This window comes from Gossypium arboreum, chromosome 5 (assembly GCF_025698485.1).
Source record: "Gossypium arboreum isolate Shixiya-1 chromosome 5, ASM2569848v2, whole genome shotgun sequence".
Taxonomy (NCBI): domain Eukaryota; kingdom Viridiplantae; phylum Streptophyta; class Magnoliopsida; order Malvales; family Malvaceae; genus Gossypium; species Gossypium arboreum.
The window spans coordinates 91,276,436-91,285,178 of NC_069074.1; the positions used below are offsets into that span (position 1 = coordinate 91,276,436).

At 35.9% G+C, this 8,743-nt stretch overlaps 1 pseudogene; it reads right to left on the reverse strand.

The window, feature by feature from the left end:
- Nucleotides 1-724: 724 nt before the first annotated feature.
- LOC108451124 (UDP-glycosyltransferase 79B30-like) lies at nt 725-7,254 on the reverse strand (annotated as a pseudogene).
- Nucleotides 7,255-8,743: the final 1,489 nt, after the last annotated feature.

Sequence of the window (8,743 nt, forward strand, 5' to 3'; positions counted from 1 at the left end):
TTTGGAACCGTAATGCTTTACTTGAATTGTGGCATGGGACTTAAGTTTAGGGTTCATATAGCATGCATGACATTTAATTTGAATTTAGGATATTGAAACATGGAATTAGAATTAATTATGTATAAAATAATTCTGATTTTACTTAATTAAAACAAAGTTGAATATCACTTTTTCGCTGTTAGTTATTCAATTAAATTTTGAGGAATAAATAAACTGGAAATTAACAAAGTTTTTAAAAGTAGTGATCGGTACAAGGAAAATGTTTTATTTAATCGATTTTTGTTAACTCGTGAGTTTTGATGAAAATAAACTAAGTTTTCTTTTAAAATAAACAAATGTATTAAAATGACTGTTTTATAAAACGCATTAGTTTACTGAATCGTTTTGATGGCCAATCTTTCGAATTCAGGTCTAATATCTAAACCGGGTTAAAGAGGTTACAAATATAACTAATGCCAACAAAATACCAATTCATCATTTACCAAATTAACCACCACGACTAATCGGGCCAAGATATGGAAAATTAAGTTGAGTGGATGACTGAAATAATTTCACAAATTTTCACTTCTGTGATAATAAATATTATTTTATAATCAATTATTATATTTTGGTGTTAGTTAGTGATATTAATTAAAAGATTTTAGAAATCAAATTATATTAATAATAATTTTTTTAAAAAAAAAGATAATATTACAATTTAGAAACAAATTTACATTAGAAATCATCACACCAATGCGTGTAGTTGCTTAACAAAATCATCCATGTAAGAGTTTTCAAGTCCTGGTTTTAAAAGGAACTCCTTTCATTTCGCATGGTTGGTCCTTACCTCGTTCCCCAACTCATTATCATGATCCATTACAGTTCTTACTGTTGTTTCAATAGGGTCGGAAGCGTGTAAATTATTGTACTAAAAATCACACAAAGTTCAATTCGTGGAAGAGAGGTGGATCACAAGGATCTCTTAAATACCAAGTCTTTCCTTAGTCAGAATATCCCTTTTATAGTAATTTAATAGCACAATTAAATACTACTATTATACCCTCAAATATTGAAAGAAAAATAGGACAAGAAAGAACACAAGAGTTTTAACGAGGTTCGTAAATTATACCTACATCCTCGGCACTAACACCGATGATAACTTTACTATCTCCAAAATATTACAAACAAATAGAATTCCTTAAGAATTCTCAAATGGGAGAAGAGAGAAAACTAAGAGAGAAAGATTGGTTGGGATGGTTGAAATGAGAAATGGTTAGGCCTATTTATAGTTGAGGTTCAGGGACTAACTTGCAAATGGCCTAAAAAATTAGGGACCAAAATTGCAATTATCCCATTCAACTTTAAACAACTTGCCTATCACTTTTTTCTTTGGTGCCACTTGCACCTCCCAATTTTGACTTTTCAACACCCATTTTTTTTTTTAATTTGACTTTTCAACAATCTCCACCTTGAAGATTTGATTAGGATAATCACATCTTCACATACTTCCTTCAACTCCCCAAATTCGATAAAGCTATCTTTTGTAGTGCCTCCAAATGCGCTCTCGGCGCCATACACTGAAGGTGCTCAAATTTTCAGGATGTTAATCAAGTTCAAACAATGATTAAACTTGATTGTTGTTACCACCTTAGTCATCATATCTCGGGATTATCTGCGCCGGAATCTTCAAGTAGAATTTTTCCTTTTCAAAGACTTCCCACAAAGTGATATCTTACGTCGATATGCTTGGTTCTTGAATGATAGACTTGATTTTTCGCTAAATGAATAGCGCTCGATTGTCACAATATAGACTAATGTGACTTTGAACAACTCCCAAGTCTTTCAACAATCCATTAAGCCAAATAGCCTCCTTAATGACCTTCAGAATCGCCATATATTCGCCTCAGTAGTAGACACACTCATGAGATCGTAAGGTAGACTTCCAACTCACTGGGCTTTCGCAAGAGTAAACAGATACCCGTAGTTGAACGACGTTTATCTAAATCACCAGCAAAGTCGGAATCAACATATCCGACTACAAACCCGACCAAGTGCTTCATCCTGTTCAAAATTAAACCAACATCTACGGTTTTCAAGATACCGTAGAATCCATTTCTGACTTGCCAATGTCCTTTTCGAGGATCATGCATATACCGCTCACAACTCCAACACTTGTGAAATGTCGGGCACAGTATACACCATCGCATACATCAAACTCCCAACTGCATTAGCATATGGGACTTTTGCCATATATTCTCTTTCTTCTTCAGTTTTCGGAGATAATTGAGCACTAAGTTTCAAATGAGAAGCAAGTGGGGTACTTACATGTTTTGTGTTTTCATTTACACCAAAACATTGTAATACCTTTTTCAGATATTGCTTCTGATTCAAACAAAGCTTGCCTCTCTGTCTATCTCTACTTATCTCCATGCCGAGAATCTTCTTGGCCTCACCTAGATCTTTCATCTCGAACTCTTGATTCAACCGAGCCTTCACTTATCTATCTCTTTTGGCTCTTGAGCGATTAACATATCATCAACATACAAGAGTAGATAAATGAAAGATCCGTCATGTAGCTTTTGCAAATACACACAATTGTCATATTTGCTTCTTGTGTATTCGCTTTTCATAAAGCTATCAAATCGCTTGTACCATCGCCTCGGGATTGCTTCAATCCATATAGCGATTTGTTCACTTACAAACCCAATTTCTACCACCAGCATCTTTGTATCCTTGGTGAGTCATATAGATCTCTCTTCTAACTCACCATGCAAGAAAGCCGTTTTAACATCAAGTTGAGCTAGCTCCAAATTCAACTGTGCTACCAAGGCCAACAAAATTCTAATGGAGGAATGCTTCACAACAGGGAAAAACATCATTGTAGTCAATTCCTCCTTCTCGGCGTAACCTTTAGCTACTAACCTTGCCTTGTAGCGAACATCTTTCTTGCTAGGAGATCCATCTTTCTTTGTGAATACCCACTTGCATCCGATTGCCCTTTTACCTTTCGGTAATTGCGCCAACTCCCAAGTATTGTTCTTCAGAGAGATTGCATTTCTTCATCCATGGCGCTTTTCCATTTATCACTTTCTAAGCTTTGCATTGCTTCTTGATAAGTGATAGGAATATCATCATCAACAACGGAAGGCGCGAGGCCACCATATCAAGAATCGAGCGTGTTTACGAATTTCTCTCCTTGGCCTTGCAATCGAATCGGTTCAGTGTACTTAATGGTTCTTGGGTCGAACCTCTTCAACCTCTAATTCCTCCATTGTGGTGGAGAATTAGACTTATTAATCGGCAAATCCCCATCCGCTCAAACTCCACTGTTTTGGAGTACACTCCACCGCCGTGGAGTATCGCTTGTCTGAATATCTTCATCTGCTACCTTTTCAATGTGGCGATTCATCAAAGGTAACATCTCTCACAGATCATTTTCTTTGTGCTTAAGCACCAAAGACGAAATCCCTTCACTCCGTAAGTGATTCCCATAAAGAGAGCTTTCTTTGCCCTCGGATCTAACTTTGACTCCTTCACATGGTAATATGCGTGGATCCAAACACATGTAAGGAATCATAATCAGAGCCGGTTTTCCGACCATACCTCCATAGGAGTTTTTCTTTCTAATGCAGATGATGGCAAACGATTAATAAGATGGCCACAGATGTCATGACCTCACCAAAATTGCTTGCCCAACCCAAAGATTGGACAACATACATCGAACTTTCTCCAAGAATGTTCGATTCATACGCTCTGCCACTCCATTCTGCTGTGGTGTATCCCTAATCGTGAAGTGTCGAACAATACCATACTCTTGGCACACATCGAAGAACGGATCACTTCTATATTCCCTCCATTGTCCGTCCTAAGCCGCTTGATTTTCTTGCCGGTCGGTTTTCGATCATAGTTTTCCATTTAAGAAAAACTCCAAGCACTTCATCTTTAGTTTTCATGGTATACACCCAAACTCTTCGGAAAAGTCATCAACAAAAGTAACAAAGTAGTGTTTTCCTCCCAACGAAAGTGTTTTGGAAGGCCCCACACATCTCGAGTGAACATATTCCAAAATACCTTTTGTATTATGGATAGCGATCGTCAATTTCACTCTCTTTTGCTTTCCCGAACACAATGCTCGTAAAATTTTAATTTGCAAGCCTTTGCACCTTTCAACAATCCTTGCTTTGCGAATTTGCAAGGATTTTTCATTGGCATGTCCCAACTTCATATGCCACAACCGCATTGAGTCCAATTCTTTGTTACTGGAAGCTGCAATGATCGCTCCAATAACTGTACTACCTTGGTAGTAATACAAGTTATTTTTCCGATGCCCTTCAATATCACAAGTCGCCAGATGTCACTTTCAAAACCCCATCTCTCATAGTAACAATCGAACCATTGGATTCCAAGGCTCCCAATGAGATGAGATTTTCTTCAAACCGGCACGCATCAACATCGCTTAGAACTCGGTTGATCCATCTTGATTCTTTAATTGGATTGAACCTATCCCAACAGCTTTCTGAGCATTGTCATTGCCCATATAAACAACTCCTCTATTTAGTTCTACTAAATCGAGAACCACTCCGGTTAGGGGACATATGATAGGTACAACCCGAATCCAATATCCACTCATCCGAATGGAACGACGATGATGATGCAACCAAGTGATAATTCGAGTCATGGTATCATGCTTTGCAACACAAGCATCTACAACACTTTTCCCTTATTCTTCACTTTGGACAATTTTTCTTCCAGTGGCCTTTCTCATGACAAAAGGCACATTCATCTTTCCCAGTCCGGACTTTGACTTTGATCTCCCTTTTGAGTTTTCTTCCGAGTGTATGAACGACCTCGGACTACTAAAGCTTCAGATCTCGATTGAGTTTTTTCATTTGTCCTTCTTTCTCTGCTCATAATCGTATAAGGCCGCATGCACTTCGCTCGAGATATATCACTCTGCCATGAAGTAGAGTAGTTTCTAGGAACTCAAACTCCTCGTGAAGTGACCCCAACAAGATCAAAGCCAAATCTTCATCTTTGAATGTCTCATCCATATTCAAAGAAATCGGTGACTAACTGATTAAATTTGGTGATGTGATCATTCATTGTGGTACTTGGGACGTAAGTGAAGCGAAGCAGTCTTTTCTTCAAGTGGAGCTTATTTTGACTGTTTTTCTTCAAAATTTTTCTTCAAGTGCCACCCACAACTTATTTGCGAAGTCTCCTTTGAAAAGCATACCGCTCTCGAGAAAGGCATGATCGAATTGTGTCACATGCCAACCGATTGATCGCCTTCCAATCTTTCTCCTGACATCATCTGGTTTCTCTTCATCAATGGCAATGTCTAGACCTGCTGAAAAAGGGCATCTAGAACCTCACTTTGCCACATACCAAAATGGCCCGTGCCATCAAAGATCTCCACGGCCAATCTTGCATTTGCAATTGTCGGTCTTGTCCACATGGACGATGTTGAAGCTCCTACACCAACCGCTTTCTCCATAATCTTTCAATATACCTAAGGAAATCTTTTTGATGTGGAAGATCGGTTTAAGCGCAACCACAGAGCATACTACGATTAACCTTCGGCTCGATACCACTTGTTGTTTCAATAGGGTCGGAAGCGTGTAAATTATTGTACTAAAAATCACACAAAGTTCAATTCCTGTGGAAGAGAGGTGGATCACAAGGATCTCTTAAATACCAAGTCTTTCCTTAGTCGAATATCCCTTTATAGTAATTTAATAGCACAATTAAATACTACTATTATACCTCAAATATTGAAAGAAAAATAGGACAAGAAAGAACACAAGAGTTTTAACGAGGTTCGTAAATTATACCTATGTCCTCGGCACTAACACCGGATGATAACTTTACTATCTCCAAAATATTACAAACAAATAGAATTCCTTAAGAATTCTCAAATGGGAGAAGAGAGAAAACTAAGAGAGAAAGATTGGTTGGGATGGTTGAAATGAGAAATGGTTAGGCCTATTTATAGTTGAGGTTCAGGGACTAACTTGCAAATGGCCTAAAAAATTAGGGACCAAAATTGCAATTATCCCATTCAACTTTAAACAACTTGCCTATCACTTTTTTCTTTCGGTGCCACTTGCACCTCCCAATTTTGACTTTTCAACACCCATTTTTTTTTTTAATTTGACTTTTCAACACTTACTGCTTTGCAAACATCATGTTTTGTAAATACTCCATCTTCATCACCTTTCTCAACCTCTACTCCGATTTTTAGGTCTTTGGCCATCAATCTTGCATTAATTATTTGATCTCCAACATGGGGTAGCAGCACCAATTGACAATCACTCACCATGGCCTCTGCTAAAGAGCCTAAGCCGCAATGAGTGACAAAATACCCTACAGAGCGATGCCTTAAGATTAGTTGTTGTGGTACCCAACCTCCATGAAGTATCCCTCTTCCTTTTAATCTTTCTTGGAATCCTTCTGGTAAGGCTGACTCGATTGTTTTAGCTCCCATTGGTGGTTTTAGGGCAACTAGAAATGGCAAACCTGTTAACTCAAGGCCTAAAACCAATTCTTGAAATTGATCCTTTTTCAAAACACACTCACTTCCGAATGCACAAAAAATCATAGTCTTAGGTTGAAACTTGCTTAATAACTTTTCCCATTGTTTTTCTAGTGCTATTTTAGGTGGATTTGGTACTACTGGACCTGCGAAAATTACTGGCTTTCCAAATTGGCTCCCAATATATTCACCATAAGGCCCTTCAATTTCCCTACATGTCTTGAAACCAATAATATCACAATCACTTAAAGACATCAATTGACGTTCTACAAATGAAAGACCGCTTCCATAATCCATAGTTGTTACAGCGGCTAATGCTTGAGCTTCATGTGTGCGTAACTTAATACTTGAAGAAGGGAAACCTTCTGGAGGCTCTAAAAGATCAGACCCTATCATACCTTTTCAAGAGTCTTTCTTGCTGGACTAAGAAGATAGCCAATAGTGCCAGAGCTAATGATACAATAAACCACGGACTTGATACCTAGCCTACGAGTTAAGGCTGGCAACCAACAAGTGAAATCATAGAAAACAAAATTGGGTTTGAGTTCACGAAGGTAAGCTTCAATATCAGGTTTCGTGAGGTCCATAGCGGTCATAATAAGAGGATGCAAAGGGAAAGGGACATCATTTGTTGTTTCGGAACCAAGAGGTAAACCTTTAACATGAGGAACAGTGATTGGAATAAAGGTTATGGAATAAAGGTAAATCTTTTGGAGCTTTGATATTGAGTTTAGGGGCATGAACGGATGAAGATCTTTCAATTGAAATATGCCATTTTCGACTATCCATGGAGTCTAAAATGGCAAAACTCTAAACAAAACAAACAATAAAGATAAATAAAATTGAGACTAAATGCTTGTTAAGAAAAAAATCTCATAATTTGTATACCGCTGCTTTTTGAGATGAACAAAGCTGTCAACATAGAAAAATTGACAAATATAATCAGAAAAAGAAAAAGTTTAAAAAAACTACGTCTTTGTGTTGCAAATATTATGAATACATTAAAAAGCTGCAAAATATCTAAAATTATAGTATTTGTGTGATAGACTTGCCACTTTATTTTGTATGCAACTCATTTGCCACCATTTTTGTCTTGGCCATGGAGGCTTCCGGTCCTTTGAATGATGAGTCCATCAAAATGTTGAAAGGTTATCCAATTGTTACAATTTGTATCATTGCATTTCCATGAAGATGGACCACTTGGGGCAATGAGTATGCCATCAATATGAACTGCCCAAAAGTTTTGTCAATAATATCATTAAAAAAAAGATGAAAATAATTATTATTATTACTATCTGAAAAGTAATATTTTTTGATTAACATAGACAACATTCCATGCATTCTTGAAGGCCTAAAATAGTTACATAAATAAACAATCAAATATCATAAACTTCTCAACTATAGCACTTAAGAAGAAAATAAATCTCTATATCATCAGTTTGTCCATCTCCAATAGCTCCTGCAAAGTCGACATCATAAACAAAGGGTTTCAAAGATTGAACCAATAAAACCCATTGAAAGAGAAACAAAAAACATAATTTCTAAACCCATATTAATCATTGTGAATATTTAATTCTGAATAATAAAACATAGCAATGATGTGATATATATAGGAGAAAAATATAGGTTTACTTTTATTATCATTGGAAAGATATTTATTTTATATTATCCTTTAGTTTTTAAATTTAAACATTAAAATTTTTAAATCTATTTATCTATTTTTAAAATATTTATTTAAATCCAAATTGAAATTTGGTTTTAAAGTAATTTAATTAATTTGGTTCTCAATTTTAAAATTATTAATTTTGAAAATTAGTTTAGAATTGACCATTTTAGTTTTTAGAATATTATATTTATATAAATAAACCTTAATTATATATGTATCATTTATGGTATAATATTATATACAATATACAATATTTTTAATATAATAACCTATATAATTATATATGTATATAAAATAAAATTTAATTTAACAATTATTATTATTTTTTTTATGGGAAAGATAACTGAAACAGTGGTATCACTGATTAATATTTTCTCTGGCATTGGGTTGACATGGTGTGCGCTCTTAGGTCTTAATAAAGCTGCTCGGAATTAAAGAAAAGGAGAAGAATTTGATAAAAGTTTTTGTACATAACATTCTGGTGACCATGCATTGGAATGGTCTATGGGTGTTGTTTAGGTACCATGGAGAGGTCATTAATGCATTCATTCTTGTGAAAAAAA